The following is a 17,630-nucleotide window of genomic DNA, read 5'->3' as shown; positions in this document are numbered from 1 at the left end:
CTAAATTATATTTCTAAATATTTAACCCACAGGAATTTGGTCTGGACCTGTTCAGCTGTACCACATCTACAAATAACTCAAATATATCTAAAATCAATGGAACATAAGTCTGAATGTGTTTGAATAATGTAATTCTAATAGTACATCTGGTGAAACTGAGAGTTTTGGGATTCAGTCCAAAGCCTATGGAGGCTAGTGTAAAGACTTTGAAATGTTTTAAAGGTCTACTCCCATTGTCCTGATTTCTACCGTAAATGTAGAAGCTGCTCATGTTCCACTCAGAGTTCATTACAGGTTCACTTGAAATCTGGCCTCCACTTGCATGGACCCTTTTCAGAAAACTCGACTTGAGTTTTCAGTTAAACAGGCAGAAAATCTGACTGTACATTGCTGTATATCCTTGTTTTGTCCCTCTATATAGGTCCGCATAGTCATCAGGGTCAGAGTGCAGCTCCCAGAGCACAACTAACAGAGGCAGCCAACAGAAGTAGCAGTTTGCAAAGCAGTTCCTGGGCTTTGCTTCCATGACATGTTCTTGACTTTGTGGGCAATTTGTGTCAGAGACCTGGGATCTCTTGGGAACCCCCAGAAGAATGTGAGGTTGCCTGCTGCTGCCAAGTAAGGCTAAGGATTAAGGTAAAGGCTAGTTCTAGCACATTCTGACAAACTGTCAGCAACCTGTGTTCTAGCTTAACTCTAATTAAGGAGGGTCAAATCCTCCCTTTTAACCCATGCTAGGGAGATGCCTATATAAGAGCCAGGCCCAGCACACAGCCAACAGATGTAACAGTTTGTGCAGTAGGATATGAGGAGCAGTCCTGCCAACTTTCTCTGTCTAACCCATGCATCCTTAGGGAGCAAGGCTCTTGCCCCATCTCATGACTTGCAATTATGGAATAGTTTCACTGCCCTTGTAGCTGACAGTTTCACCGCCCTTGACAGCTGGGAGTGCTCTCAAGTGGACCATCCTTGGTGGTTAAACCTGAGCAACACAGGACCATTAGGAAGAAGCAGTGAGTGATAGTGGTAGATGGCTCCTTGCTGTGGTTGATGACGACTCACATCTGCTAACCTAACTTGTCGTCTAGGGAGGTTTTCTGCTTGCCAGAGGCTTGCATTCGGCTTGTTGTGTCTGGCCCTATGACTGCTACCACCAGCTGCCTTTCCATGTAGGCACTGATGACACTGCTTAAGTGACCTGGGAAATATTAAGCATGACGACAGGGCTCTAGGGGCAATAGTGAAGGGTATGGAGAGCCCAGGTGATATTCTTGTCGGTCATGATGGTGAAGGGACCAAATAAGACTCAGTGGATGCTGCAGGTTAACAACTGATTACACAGCTGGTGTTGGCAGCAGGGTTTCAGTTTCTTTGAGGCTCATCAGCTGTTTGGAAGAGATAGGATACATTTGATTAAGTGGTGCAAAAGTATCTTTGTCAATAGGATGGCCTACATGGCATGGAGAGCTTTAAACTAGAAATGATGCGGAACAAGGAAGTGGAGGATAAGGTAGGTGATCCAAGGGTCTGGGTTGATGCAAACAGAAGGTGTTGGGGTCGATGTAGCTTGAGAATTAGCACGACTAGGCCGCTTAAGCAAAACAGCATAATTGAACAGACTGCTGGAAAAGACAGCTAAGAACAGCCATTGAGAACATTCTGATAGTGCACATGGTGTGGGTTAGCAAAAACAAGATGTATTCAAGGACGTAGAGGCAGTCTGTTGCTATTGGCGTTAGTGCATAGTTACCAATCATAAGGGAATGTGGGGCGTGTGAACAGCATGTGATTTATGTCTGTAGCCTATCTGACATAAGCGTAATCGCGTGTACAGATATGGTAAATGTATATAACCGCACAAGCGGGAGAATAAAGAATCCGACTGTGCATCATATCAATGCATGAGAGTCGTTCCCGTCCTTTCACAGATACTGAAACTCGGCATTGTGGTGACCCTGAGGATTTATCGCAGCCAAAAAAATAGGCAGGGGACTGCCAGCTGGCAAGGTAAGCCAGGCTGCCCGAGAAAGGCAGGAGCAGATCCACGGCATGCTGGGGGGGAGCATGAACATCGGCAGCATGGATTCCACTGTATCAGCATCAGAAAACACGGCACTGAAAAGCCTGTTGGAATTGGCGGATCGAGCCGACGTTAAGTTAACTAAAGGAGACATATAGGGACTATTATTATGGTGCCGCTGCCAAAAGCTGATAACAATGGATCAGCTGTTCGATCCAGATGCGTGGCACAGAGTTCGGATGGACTTGTGGGACTCTGTGCAGTTCGGAAACAAAGAGGCGCGACAATTAGCCCCTGTTTTCCAAACTGTTAAAAATATGATTGCTGATATGAAGGACGATGCTACTGTGGCTGCAGCCGCCGCGAGAGCTGTTTATGCAATCAGTCAACCCGCGGGAGAGTATCAAGATCCCTGTACGGCGCCGCTGGCTTTTCCCGTTCGTCCTAGTGAAACGGAGCCCTGCGGAGAATCGAGTGTTGAATTGGGAGACTGGGCACCGGCGCCACCTACAGCCCCACCACTGCCGGAGAATGTGCCGCTCCCGGACTCTGATTTTCAAGAAATGGATACTGACTCACCCGAAGGAGCAACATCGTTATTATACCCAAAGATTCATAAAAGTGAACTTACGGACACACTGAGAAAGCAACAGGATCAAATGACAAAGCTGTTGGATGAGATGCAATGACTAGATAAAGGATCCCGTAACGCCACGATTAAACAGGCATATCAAAAGGCTCACCAAGCCGTAACGGACGGTTTGCGAGCGGTCGAGCAGCAGATGTGTGGGGAGTCGGACGGGATGGGGGAGGTGATTTCAGGGGTGTCAGATAATGGAAGCATTAACAAAAGTTCGCCACTAGAACATTCGCAACGGCGCTGGGTTAGGCTCATGCTGGAAGACGGGGAAATGAGCTTAGCTGACGCTGATCATTATTTATGCAGTAAATAAGGTAAGGGGTGGGGGATGACGAACGTGAGGCGTGGAAGAGGGGCATGAAGTGGAGAGAGAAAGGAGGGGGGGTGTTCAAAGGCCTGATTGCACGCACGGTGGGTGTGGTCTGCAGGGACCCGGCGGTACAGAGGGGAGTGGTGTGGCCACTGGAGGTCGGAGTGGAGACGGGACGCCCCCGATATGCGACCCTAATTTTAATACGGGACAACGATGGAGGGGGGTAATAGAAAATCCTGTAATTGAAGGACAAATGCTACCAAACAGTTTAACAGCATTCCTGGTGTTTACGCAGGGGAATCAATGGATATGGGCTCCTTTTGACTGGAAAACAGTGAGTCAGTTACAAAAAACCGTAATGAACTATGGTTTGGATAACAAGCAAGTTATGATGCTGGTTACCACCTTTTTCAAAAATCAGATATTAGTGCCAGCTGATGCCCGAGCCTTGTTAGAATTGGTGTTGCCCCCCACTGCCTTTATGTTGTGAAATGATAAGTGGCGGGGTGAATGTGAGGTTGCAATGATGCAAAACCTTCACTTAGGTGCCAATGATCCTTTACGTGTAGTTACACTAGACCAGCTCATGGGTACTGGTGCTTTCCGCGACGGGGCGGCTCAAGCAGCGCTACACCCTCGAATATTACAACAGTCACAGAGCTTAGCCCTGGCTGCTTTAACTGAGTTACCACAGATTGGGAAGCCTGTATTACCTTATACGCAGATTCATCAGGGTCCTGATGAGCCGTACATGCACTTTATAGACCGATTAAAGGAAGCATTAGATGAGGCACCAAATCTGCCAAGTGAAGCAAAAGGTGCAGTAGGAAAGGATTTAGCTTTTCAAAATGCCAACTCTCAATGTCAACAGATAATTGCATCCCTATCTAGTGGGTCTACCCTTAGTCGGTACGTGGAGGCTTGTTCCCGATTACCTCGCTTAGCGGAGGAAAGAGAGAAGGCCAGAAAACTTGCGGCTGCTATGGCCACTGTTTTATGACCTGCCATGCAAACGGGGAAAGGGGATCGAGGTGTTAAAGCAAAAACTGGTTGTCTTATTTGCAGAGAGGAAGACCATTACAAAAGAAACTGTCCTCAGATCAAGAAGCAAAAGGTGGTGGCTGACGAATTTGTAGGGACATGCCATAGATGTGACAAGTTTGGGCATAAAGCAGCTCAATGCAGGTCACAGTTTAAAAAGGATGGTACCCCCCTGTCGGGAAATGGGCAGAGCAGCGCCAGCATGGGGGGCGCGAGGACAAGAAAGTTCCCCACAGCTATGGCTGTTTCGACGAGCTCCGAGCCTCCACAAGCGGCTCCGCAGGAGTCGATCTGGCCATGGGACAAGACATCACTATAGAAGATGATAAGGTGCATGTCTTCCCCTCAGTAGCCATAGGACCTTTAGGTCATGGGCTGAGTGCATTGTTGGTGGGGCGATCCTCTGCATCTAGTCAGGGAATTTTTGTCCTACCAAGGGTAATTGATGCAGATTTCACAGGCCCAATAGGGATTATGTTCAAGGTATTCTCGCCACCATTAACCATCAAACGAGGCAACAAGGTTGCCCAACTGATTCCTTTTATTGCTCAGGTCCCCCTAACTGACCCTAACTATAGGGGAAGTGACACCTTTGGCTCAGGTGGACCCCCCTTGGTGGCATTTGTACAATCTCTTTCCACAGAACAGCCCATAAGAAAGATCACTATTAAAGGACTGAATGTCATTGTACTAAAAGACCAGAAAATGTTGTTAGACTCTGGAGCAGATGTTATTATAATCCCAAGGGCCCAATGGCCAGTCATGGCCATTGACGGTAGTGTCGGGCATGGTGACAGAAATCGGTGGTGCAACAGCGACACAAATGAGTCCTGAGTTCATTACCTTTGTAGACCAAGATGATAAGTTGCTGGCACAAGCACGCCCTTATGTCTTGAATACACTATTTGGCTATTAGGCAGAGATGTACTATCACAATGGGGTTGTGTCATTCAGACGCCTTTTTGACAGCGGACATTGAAGCGAGCCACCCAGGCCTACACTGAAGCTCACGTGGCTGACAAAAACGCCGATCTGGGTGGACCAATGGCCGCTGTCTACTGAAAAGGTCGCCCATCTCCAAGAATTGGTGGATGAACAAGTGAAGCTGGGGCACTTGGTCCCATCCACTAGTCCTTGGAATACTCCTGTGTTTACCATTCAGAAAAAGTCCGGAAAATGGAGACTCTTACAAGACCTAAGAGCACTTAATGCAGTAATGCAGGATATGGGGCCGCTACAACCCGGACTACCGCTGCCAGCTATGATACCTGAACAATGGGATATCCTGATCCTAGATTTGAAGGATTGTTTTTTTACCATCCCATTACATCCGGATGATTGTGAAAAGTTTGCATTTACAGTACCCGCCATTAACAGAGCATCACCCACGAAGCGATACCAATGGGTAGTGCTACCACAAGGTATGAAAAACTCACCAACTATGTGCCAATGGTATGTAGATTTGGCGCTGCAACCTTTCCGACGATCTCATCAGGAACTAATTTTGTATCATTACATGGATGACTTATTATTGGCCTCACGATGTCCAATACAAGATGACATTGCTCTTGAATTAAAGGGGATGTTGGAAGATTGGGGTTTAGTGGTGGCTCCCGAAAAGATTCAACGACAACCCCCATGGAAATATTTGGGCATGACTTTAACCGAAACCGTGATTAGGCCGCAAAAGTTGACTATACGTGCTAACAACGTCAAAATCCTTAATGATGTCCAAAAGTTGTTGGGAGACCTTCAATGGATTCGGAACGTTTGTGGAATAACCAATACGGATTTACAGCCCCTGTATCAACTATTGCAGGACAGAAAGGATCCTCACAAACCACGCCAATTAACACAACCAGCAGAGGCAGCACTTCAAATTATTGCACAGAAGATTTCACACGGTTTTATCTCCCGGATACTTGAAGGCTCCCCGATCCAGTTATATATCTATGACTCTCGGGAAGAGATCATTGGGATATTGGCTCAATGGCGGGAGCAACAATCAGACCCATTGTGCATCTTGGAATGGATTTTCGGTCCTAGCCATTTCAAACGAACTGTGACCACAAAGATTGAGGCTATTGCAGCTATAATCCATAAATGATGCCAATGAGCAAAAATTATTGCTGGAGCTGTACCACACCAAGTAATAATGCCACTTACATCCCAATTGGTCGCACAGTTTTGTAAAAATAATGATGAATTTGCGGCAGCTGTATTGAACCAACCGTTTGTAATGATAATCACTACCCGCGTCACCCATTGTTTAAGACATGTTTACGGTTGTTGCCACGGAGTATTGTGACTGATTGCCCGCTAGACGCATTGACAGTGTTTATGGATGCGAGCAGCAAATCGAAGCGTGCTGGGTTTGTGTGGCAACTGCATGGCTACTGCTACTCACACACCCTTGTGGCGGAAGGATCTGCTCAAATTTTAGAACTTTTAGCAGTAGTGGAAGTATTGAAACGGTGGCCTCATCAACCTCTTAATATTGTGATTGACTCACTATATGTCGTTGGTATCGTACAAAGGTTACATTTTACTTTTGTCGGTAAGATACAAAACCCATTGCTATTCAGTGCCATAACTCAGTTATGGCACATGCTTCAACAGCGGCAAGAACCACTATTTGTAGCTCATATTAGAAGTCATACTTCCATTCCTGGGGGCCTAACAGAAGGTAACCACCGTGTGGACCAACTAGTGACAGCCACTCCCGTACAACTGTCTACAAGTTTTGATGCTGCACGAGCAGCGCATGATTTTTTCCATCAGTCTGCGGCGGCGCTGCAATGACAGTTTTCATTATCTAAAGCACATGCGCGTGCTATTGTTGCAGCCTGCCCTGACTGTGCGAGACTCACCCCTATACAGGATGATGGTGTAAATCCTCCAGGTCTACTGCCCAGACAACTTTGGCAAACCGATGTGACCGAGTTCCCCCAGTATGGGCATTTGAAGCACATCCATGTCTCTGTCGATATGTGTTCGGCTGCCATCTGGGCAACAGCAGCTACTTCTACCAATGCCAAAGCAACCCAACGACATTGGGCGCAAGCCTTTGCTGTGTTGGGAGTACCTGAACAAATTAAAACTGATAATGGCCCAGCCTACAGGTCTCAGGTGGTGGCCCGTTTCCTTCAGTGGTGGGGTGTTAAGCATGTACGGGGCATCCCATACAACTGCACCAGTCAAACTATTGTTGAGCACTCCCATCACTTACTAAAAGATCATTTAAATACTTTAAAAAGGCGGAGAGAGCAATCCCCAATAGACTGTCTACAAAACTCTTTTTGTCCTGAATTGGTTGAATATTAGAGGAGGTCATAGTGACCCCCCAGCTGTTGGGCACAGGGGAACAAACAAAAATGTCTATGACAATGATGTGGTGTTAGTAACGGTATTCCGCCCGGATAAAGGGGTTTGGGAAGGTCCAGTACGACTACTCACTTGGGGGAGGGGATATGCTTGTATTTCTACAGATAATGGACAGACGGAGTGGATGCTGGCAAAATGTATCAAACCCATCTTGAATGAACACGGAAGAAGACGGGGAGGTGATAAAAAGATGGTGGGCCCAGTTAACAAAGACGCTACATCCTAACAATATATAGCTGTTATCTGTACTATCTGACAAGTGTCAATATGAGTGCCTGCTTTCTAGGGCTCCGGGGTTAAGTTTTGAAGAGTGAATTATTTTGCTCCTTTCTCTTAGTAGAGTTTGGGTACCCAGGTAGGACCCTGCTCTTGAACACCAATGGTCCCAGGGATCGCAGGACCTCCAGCCGGCACCGAGGGATTCTCGAGGAGAACCTCTGATCACTGGACCAAAAAGTTCTGAGCAGGGACTATTAATAAGACAAAGGCATTCTTCCAGTATCACTTTTGTTGCCTGCCTGCTGTCTGTTCATAAGTCTTTGTAATATTCGGATTTATGTTGAAAACTTGGTGTGCCTGTGTGTGTGTGTGTGCGTGTGTGTGTGGTCGCGACCATAAATGTGTGATTTGATGTGTTTGTTGTCATAGTGTTTGTATTTCTGTGTTCTGATGCAATTATTTGGTTTTTGTGATCTAATAGATTTGTCTGGACTAAGTAACTGACTTTGCATCTTCTGGTTTGGTAAGTTTTCCGGGTTCTGACTTTAGACTATTGTATCTGCATTCTGATTTATTGGGGCTGCGGAAGTATTTGATGCAGCAGGAAACAGATGGGGAATTTCTGGTTGGTTAATGTCACTAATCAAAATGTTATTGCTTATTGTTGTAATGATTATGGCAGTGATTATGTTGGTCCTGTGTATAATACGCATAACACAAAAGGCACTAGAGGTAACTGTGAAGAAAATTTTTGTGATGCAACTAACACAAATTGAGCAAATATTTTTAAGGTAATGATAAAATAGCTTAGCTTTTTTGAAAAGAAAAAGGGGTAGATGTTGCGGTCGATGTAGCTTGAGAATTAGCACGACTAGGCCGCTTAAGCAAAACAACATAACTGAACAGGCTGCTGGAAAGGGCAGCTAAGAATAGCCATTGAGAAAGTTCTGATAGTGCACATGGTGTGGGTTAGCAAAAAACAAGATGTGTTCAAGGACGTGGAGGCAGTCTGTTGCTATTGGCGTTAGTGCATAGTTACCAATCATAAGGGAATGTGGGGCGTGTGAACAGCGTGTGATTTATGTCTGTAGCCTATCCGATATAAGTGTAATCACATATACACAGATATGGTAAATATATATAACCACACAAGCGGGAGAATAAATAATCCGACTGTGCATCGTATCAATGCGTGTGAGAGTCGTTCCCGTCCTTTCATGGATACTGAAACTCGGCAAGAAGGGACATAACAACCAAGTAAAGCAGGGATGGAAATGGAATCCCTTTGAGTGTTTGCACGTAAAGAAGGAAATGCTTGTAGAAGAGCATTATAAGGAAAGATCTGAAGCCTGTGTAAGGGAATTAGCATGCTTGGGTACCCTTCCAAAGTGCCTCTACACTAATACATGCAGCCAAGGAAACAAACAAGAGGAATCAGAAGTATGCAATTACAGGGCTATGACTTCCATGGGATGACAGACATGTGGTGGGATGGCTCACATGCCTAGAATGTGGCAATGGAGGGATAAAGGCCTTTTAGGAATACAGGCAGGAGAGGGAGGATTGGGAGTTGCATTTTATGGTGAGGGCCGCTGGAATGCAGGGAATTCTGCCTTGGGGTGGGTCTGGAGCCCACTGAGAGCTTACAGGTTATGACTAGCAGGCATGCCAACATGGTTGCCATTGTAGTAGATACTTCTATAGATCTTATTAGGAAGAAGTAGATGAGGCCTTCTTCAGACAAGAAGTCTCATGGTCACAGGCCCTGGTCCTCTTAGGTGACTTCAACCACTCCGATATCTGCTGGAAGGACAATGCAGAAGGACAGAGTGCATTGGTGGCAATATAAAAGCGAGAAGAGTGACTGATACACTACAGGGTTGTTCCACCATCCAGAGAGATCTTGACAGACTGGAGAGAGAGAGGCAGACGGGAACCTCATGAAGTTCAGCAGAGGGAAAGTCAAAGTGCTGCCTCTCAGAACAAGGAACCTCAGGGACCTCTACACAATGGGGGCCAATGGGCTGGAAAGAAGCTTTGCAGAAAAGGACCTGAGGTCCTGGCGGAGAATAAGCTGACCATGAGCCAGCAATATACCCTCACAGCTAAAAAGACTGAAAGCATCCTGGGCTGTGTTAGCAGGAGCACTGCCAGCAGATCGAAGGAAGTGATCCTTCCCCTCTTCTCAACACAAGTGAGGCCACACCTGCAGTACTGTGTCCAGTTCTGGGCTCCTCAGTACAACAGAGACATAGAGCTACTGAAGGAAGTCCAGCAAAGGACCGCTAAGATGGCTAAGGGTCTGGAGCACCTCTCATGCGAGGAAAGGCTGAGAAAGCTGGAACTAATTAGGCTGCAGAAGAGAAGGCTCAGGAGGGAACTCATCAATGTGTACAAATACCTGATGGGGGCGAATGAAGATACAGGAGCCAGCAGTGCCCAATGACAGGGCAAGAGGCAACAGGTACAAATTAGAATACAGGAGCTTCTATCTGTATACAAGGAAACATGTTTTTACTATGATAGTGTTTGAACACTGGCACAGGTTGCCCAGAGAGATTGTGGAGTCTCCATCTGTGGAGGAATTCAAAACCTGAATGGATGTAATCCTGGACTATCTGCTCTGGCTGACCATGCCTTGCACTGTGGGGTTGGACTAGATGATCTCTAGAGGTCCCTTTCAACCTCAACTGTTCTGTGGTTCTTCACAGCTTTTTCTGACTAATATGCTGCAGATCCTGCTCAGTAGGAATCAAAATGATTCTGTGTTCTAGTTTGCCTCTGTGCCAAAGATCAACCCAGTTAGTGGGAGATGTTTCCAAAGTGATTCCTTTGAATTCATCATTGAATTCCAATGATGATTTCTTTCTAGGTGTTTATAAATTCAGCAGGATGAGTTTCCTGCTCCTGCCTCTGGCAGGAATGCAGACTAAAGCTAAATATTCTCATTTTGTGATTTACAGTGAAGTCTTATGAGAGTGTGCATGTAATTACTAAAAAAAAAAGAATGGCAGGAGTTCAGGACACTTTCCAACGATAATACATCAATTATATGATAATACATAATTTTTCTGTCTTTGACTCTCACAATAAGCAAAAATAACATTTGCTTAGGTAATGTTTAATGGTACTTAATGATTGAAGGACTATTTGTATAAAAAAATCAAAAGGTATTATACAAGTGTAGAATGTAAAGGCACAGTGAATTACAGCTAGACTATAAATGAAAAATTCTAAAGAAGAGAGCTGCTCCTCCCACACTTGAGTATGCACTTTACTTTGTGTTACCCAGCAACATTTGATTGTAATCATTTAATGTGTACAGACAACATTCTTTTACCAGTTGGATGTGCACAAGTGTCTCAGGAATTCTGAAAAAGAGTTATCTGCTCTACCTACTTAATGATTTTTGAAAGAATTATTATTTTATAACCTATATAAAGCTCACTGTCTTGACTTTGTTTTTTGCATTTATTTTCTCTTTACACAGGGAGGATGTTATTATAGGTAGGTGAACTTCAATTTCACTTTCCAAGAAGACTTAAAAGACTACTTGACAGCAATGTTGCTGGCTCATGTGATAACAGTAACAATTTTTCTGCTAGATCACATGCTCTAACATGCAGGTTTTAAGAGTATATGTAACAGCTTAATCTGTTTGAATGAATACTTGTGCTCTCTGCTGTAGAAAATGGTAAAAGCAGTCCTCAACAGCCCAGAAATCTCATTTCCATAGCTTCAGAAGTAAATGTATGGAGAACATAATTAAAAAGATCGGTGTGCTTCGTTCTGTTGTCAGAGATTGAAGTAGGTGGAAACTTCAGGAAAAGCTTCAATATCTTCATCTTAAATCAAGGAAAGAGGAAACATTTGGATCCTTAGATGTAGATAGACTTCTTAATCTTTTCCTAGTTGTTGCTGAAATCAAGGCTCTCTAAGGATAATTAAGATATGGGAAGATATGTCAGTCTGAGGAGATTTAACATAACTGTACTTGCCTGTGAAAATTGATATATAGAAGAGTAAAAGGACCTAATAAGAGGCATGACTGCCACAAATCTACAGTGAGAATGAACAAATACACAGTAAGATTCAGCAAAATATAGGCACAGATGTGTAAAAATTGGCATTTCCCACCTTCATCATACCAACTGATGTTTCATTAGGAAGCAGCTTGAAAGCCCTGAACAATCAGAGGGTGAAATATCAAAGGTTTACATTATTACCTGTCTTGCACGCTTTGACTGCCAAGCATTTCAAATGCAAGTTATCACAAGTAGCTGAATGAGCTAACCTTCACTATATTTTCTTGAGAAATGAACAAAATAACACTAAAGGAGGGCTTTTAAAAAGAACTTTGAACCTGAACTTCCCTGAAGGGTCTTCTTTCTTTTGGAAGGAAATCTTGTTGAAAATAAAGATCTGTGCATCAACTCGGTCAGGGTAGTGACTTTCACCCTGTTCTTTGAGCTGGGACCCAGAATCAAACAGCGTGACCTCTCGAACTTCAAACCAGATAATCAACAACAGATCATTTAGTCCAGTCAAACTTTTTTGTTGTTTTTTTTAATTCAAGGCTTTTCTCATTCCTCACCTTATGTCACTTGCTTTCAGTCAGTAACTGTAAATCTGCTGGCTTTCGATTTGAAGTCATATACTTTTTATGAATCTATCTTGCATGCAACAAAATTGAAGCTATTTAATCAGTCTGGTAAAATAGAAATTTATAGGTACAAAAAAACCCCAAACACAATATAAAATACCTTTGCCAAATAAGGATTACTGTTCACATATACAGTATCAGAAAAATTTTGATTTAAAAAATGCTTCCTTTTTCAATAATGACACACACAGCATACATAAAGCACTATTTCAAGTTTTCTCATCTTCAGCCTTCCCTTTACTTCCGTAATGCTTGAAATAATTTGGCTTTCTCCAATAGTTGTGATAAAAGATGTACCACTTCGTTAAACTTATCCAACAGCAGAGATGAAAATTTTAAGAATTACGATAATCCTGCTTTGTCTTTGTGGACAGAATCATTTCCTGTGGATAGTTAGGGCCTGGCGGTCGGAAGATGTCGTGCTGTACGGAAAGGTAGGCCCCCCCTCCTCTCCTGATAACCAGTAGCGTTTAGCCCATAGGTGTAAGCAGACGGAAGTGACGCTGTAAACCTAAGCTATATAATACTGTGCTACCCGTCAATAAACGCCATTTGCCGTCCACCACATTGGTGTCTGCGAGCTGATGGCCTGAGCGGCCGGGGGGTAGGTCGCCGTGCCGTTCCTGAACCAGGTCGCCACGCCAACAAAGGCAACAATTTCCCATTCAAAATAAATCATGAATTCACTGTGAAGATTTAGTTTTCTTTCACCCCTTCCCCCACACCTGCCCAAATACCTTCTTTCCTTGAGAAGCTGTAATCAACCTGAAGATACTAACCTGCAAAGAGGAGAGAATGAATTCTCACCACAGTGTTCCTTCACTAGAAGGTGTTTCACAGTTGACATAAAGGTGTTTCTTTTATTTTTTTTTTGTCATTGAGGGCTGAGTTGGAGATCATATAATAATAATAATGTATTCTGCATCTGTCCTCAGGACTTTCATATGAGATATTGTCTTGGTTTCGGCAGCCGCCGGCAACAAAAGCGGCACGCGGTCGCCCCTCCCCCAGCCGACGTGCGGAGGAGAATGGAAAGAAAGAGGCAGAAACTGGTGGGTCGGGATAAGGGCAGTTTAACAGAACAGCAAACAGAGGGAACAGGAAAAACAACGATACAGATAAGGAGAAAACACAACAATGAACCGCACGACCCAGACAGCCGCTCTCCTGAACAGGACCGGCGCTGCGCCCCCCCCAGCCGCGAGTGAGTCCCTGCCGCCCTGCCCCCCTCCCCCCACCGGAACCCAGCGTGATGTCACATGGTATGGAATACCCTACTCTGTTTGGCTAGGTGGGTTCAGCCCACACCCCCTGGCTGTGCCCCTTCCTGGAGTCCGGTGAAAATTAACCCTATCCTGGCCAAACCCAGGACATTATCCACCCCTTATTCCATACCATCTACGTCATGCCCAGGTCCCCCATTGTCCAGTTGATCACCACCACTTCTCCTGTGTCCAGATATCATTCCCTTAGTCTATGGATCATCATTCTAAAGTGTCCGTTGAGTTTATTTAATCCATGACTTCAGGCTCCATCTGTTGTAATGGTCTTCCGTGGCAGGAGAGGTGATGTGTGGTGATGGGACGGTCACTTGCTGCATCCGGAGCTCACGGCTGATGTATCTGGTGCGGCCCGTGCCCACAGTCTGCAGGAGATGTTGATCTTGATGAAGTTGCTGGATGCCAGTTGTTGAAAACCAGGTCCACTTCCATCATCGCTGTGCTCTGCTAGGGTTTTCATCAAAAAGTCCATCCTTCTTTAATCTGGATGATTCTTACTATGCTACTACTGGTACAAAATATAACAATTATAACAGTGATAACAGACAGTGACAGGGTTATTTAACAACTAACTTTATACAATTTATTTATGGACTATTCTAGCCCAAAATTAAATCCCCATGAGGTACACATCGGACTTCCCCATCCTTCCGCATTACCCACCAGGTACACCCAGGTCCTTGAGCAAAAGCAATCCCCCGGACGGGCTTGCCTTTACCTGAGGCAGGATTAACCCAAACTGTCTTCCCTAACATGTTCCGCATGTGCACTAGGGGGAATTTATCCCCTTCTACTGGGCGTTGAGGTTTTGACTGGGCAGGACCAGGCCGGTTGGTGGATCACCTGGTGTTAACCAACCAGGTGGCCTTTGCTAAATGAGTATCCCAGTTTTTGAAAGTCCCACCCCCTATTGCCCTCAAAGTGGTTTTTAGCAGCCCATTGCACCGCTCGATCTTTCCAGAGGCTGGTGCATGGTAGGGGATGTGATACACCCACTCGATACCGTGTTCTTTGGCCCAGGTGTCTCTGAGGCTGTTGCGAAAGTGAGTCCCGTTGTCCGACTCAATTCTTTCAGGAGTGCCATGTCGCCACACGACTTGTTTTTCCAGGCCCAGGATGGTATTCCGGGCGGTGGCATGGGGCACAGGGTAGGTTTCCAGCCCCCGGTGGTGGCCTCCACCATTGTCAGTACATAGCGCTTGCCTTGGCGGGTTTGTGGCAGTGTGATGTAGTCAATCTGCCAAGCCTCCCCATATTTATATTTTAGCCATCGTCCTCCATACCACTGAGGCTTTACCCGCTTGGCTTGCTTGATTGCAGCGCATGTTTCACATGGATAACCTGTGCGATGGTATCCATGGTCAAGTCCACCCCTCGGTCACGAGCCCATCGGTATGTCGCATCTCTTCCTTGGTGGGCCGAGGTGTCATGGGCCCACCGAGCTATAAACAGTTCACCCTTATGTTGCCAGTCCAGATCCACCTGAGCCACTTCAATCTTGGCAGCCTGATCTACCTGGTGGTTGTTTTGATGTTCCTCAGTGGCCCGACTCTTAGGGACATGGGCATCCACGTGACGGACTTTTACAACCAACTGCTCCAGCCGGGCAGCAATATCTTGCCACAATGGTGTAGCCCAGATAGGTTTGCCTCTTCGCTGCCAGTTGTTCTTCTTCCATTGCTGCAGCCACCCCCACAAGGCATTGGCCACCATCCAGGAGTCGGTGTAAAGATAGAGCACTGGCCACTTCTCTCGCCTGGCAATGTCTAAAGCCAGATGGATGGCTTTCACCTCTGCAAACTGGATGGACTCACCTTCTCCCTCGGCCGTTTCCGCGACTTGTCATGTAGGGCTCCATACAGCCGCCTTCCACCTCTGCTGCTTCCCCACAATGCGACAGGACCCATCCATGAACAGGGCATACTGTTTCTCATCTTCTGGCAGCTGGTTATACAGTGGGGCCTCTTCAGCACGTGTCACAGAATCACAGAATAGTAGGGGTTGGAAGGGACCTCTGTGGGTCATCTAGTCCAACCCCCCTGCCGAAGCAGGGTCACCTACAGCAGGCTGCAAAGGACCATGTCCAGGCGGGTCTTGAATATCTCCAGAGAAGGAGACTCCACAAACTTCCTGGGCAGCCTGTTCCAGGGCTCCATCACCCTCAGAATGAAGAAGTTCTTCCTCATGTTCAGACGGAACTTCCTGTGCTTCAGTTTGTGCCCATTGCCCCTTGTCCTGTCACTGGGCACCACTGAAAAGAGTTTGGCCCCATCCTCCTGACACCCACCCTTCAGATATTTATAAGCATTTATTAGGTTCCCTCGCAGCCTTCTCTTCTTCAGGCTGAACAAGCCCAGTTCCCTCAACCTCTCCTCGTAGGAGAGATGCTCCAGTCCCCTCATCATCCTTGTAGCCCTCCGCTGGACTCTCTCCAGCAGCTCCTCATCTTTCTTGAAGTGGGGAGCCCAGAACTGGACACAGTACTCTAGATGAGGCCTCACTAGGGCAGTGTAGAGGGGAAGGAGAACCTCCCTTGTCCTGCTGGCCACACTCTTCTTGATGCACCCCAGGATCCCATTGGCTTTCTTGGCAGCCAGGGCACACTGCTGGCTCATGGTTAACCTGTCGTCCACCAGGACGCCCAGGTCCCTCTCCGCAGAGCTGCTCTCCAGCAGGTCCGCCCCAAGCCTGTACTGGTGCATGAGGTTGTTCCTCCCCAGGTGCAGGACCCTGCATTTGCCTTTGTTGAACCTCATCAGGTTCCTCTCTGCCCAGCTTTCCAGCCTATCCAGGTCACGCTGAATGGCAGCACAGCCTTCTGGTGTGTCTACCACACCTCCCAGTTTGGTGTCATCAGCAAACTTGCTGAGGGTACATTCTAACTCTTCATCCAGGTCGTTGATGAAGAAGTTAAACAAGACTGGGCCCAGTACTGACCCCTGGGGGACACCACTTGTTACCAGCCTCCAACTAGAATCAGCGCTGCTGATGACAACCCTCTGAGTTCTGCCATTCAGGCAGTTCTCTATCCACCTCACCGACCACTCATCCAGCCCACATGTCCTCAGCTTCCCTAGGAGGATATCATGGGAGACTGTGTCGAAAGCCTTGCTGAAGTCAAGGTAGACAACATCCACGGCTCTCCCTTTGTCTACTCAGCCAGTCATGTCATCGTAGAAAGCTATCACATTGGTCAGGCATGATTTCCCCTTCGTGAATCCATGCTGACTACTCCTGATAACCTTCTTTTCTTCCACTTGCTTCATGATGGCCTCCAGGATAAGCTGCTCCATCACCTTTCCCGGGATGGAGGTGAGTCTGACCGGCCTGTAGTTCCCTGGGTCCTCCTTCTTGTCCTTTTTGAAGATTCGAATGACATTGGCCTTTCTCCAGTCCTCGGGCACCTCTCCTGTCCTCCAGGACCTCTCAAAGATGATGGAGAGTGGCTCAGCAATGACATCCGCCAGCTCCCTCAGCACTCGTGGGTGCATTCCATCGGGGCCCATGGATTTGTGGACGTCCAGATCGCTTAAGCGATCCCTCACACAGTCCTCCTCGACCAAGGGAAAGTCGTCCTTTCTGTAGGCTTCTTCTCTTACCTCCGGGGCCTGGGCTTCCTAGGGGCCAGTCTTAGCCCTGAAGAGTGAAGCAAAGAAGGCATTCAGTAGCTCTGCCTTCTCCGCATCCTCCGTCACCAGGACACCCGCCTCCTTCAGCAGCGGTCCCACATTGTCCCTAGCCTTCCTTTTGCTGCTGATCTAGTTGAAGAAGCCCTTCTTGTTGTTTTTGACATCCCTTGCCAGCTTCAATTCCAGGTGGGCTTTGGCCTTCCTCGTCGCATCCCTACATGCTCTCACCACGTTTCTGTACTCTTCCCAAGTGGCCTGTCCCTCTTTCCACATTCCATGGACCTTTCTCTTCTGCCTGATCTCCGCTAGAATCTCCTTGTTTAACCATGCAGGTCTCCTGCCTCCTTTGCTAGATTTCTTTCTCAGGGGGATGCATTGCTGCTGTGCATGGAAGAAGTGTTGTTTAAAGAGCGACCAGCACTCATGGACCCCCCTGCCTTC

This window comes from Opisthocomus hoazin, chromosome 7 (genome assembly GCF_030867145.1).
Source record: "Opisthocomus hoazin isolate bOpiHoa1 chromosome 7, bOpiHoa1.hap1, whole genome shotgun sequence".
NCBI lineage: Eukaryota > Metazoa > Chordata > Aves > Opisthocomiformes > Opisthocomidae > Opisthocomus > Opisthocomus hoazin.
Note: the sequence above shows the minus strand (reverse complement) of the source record.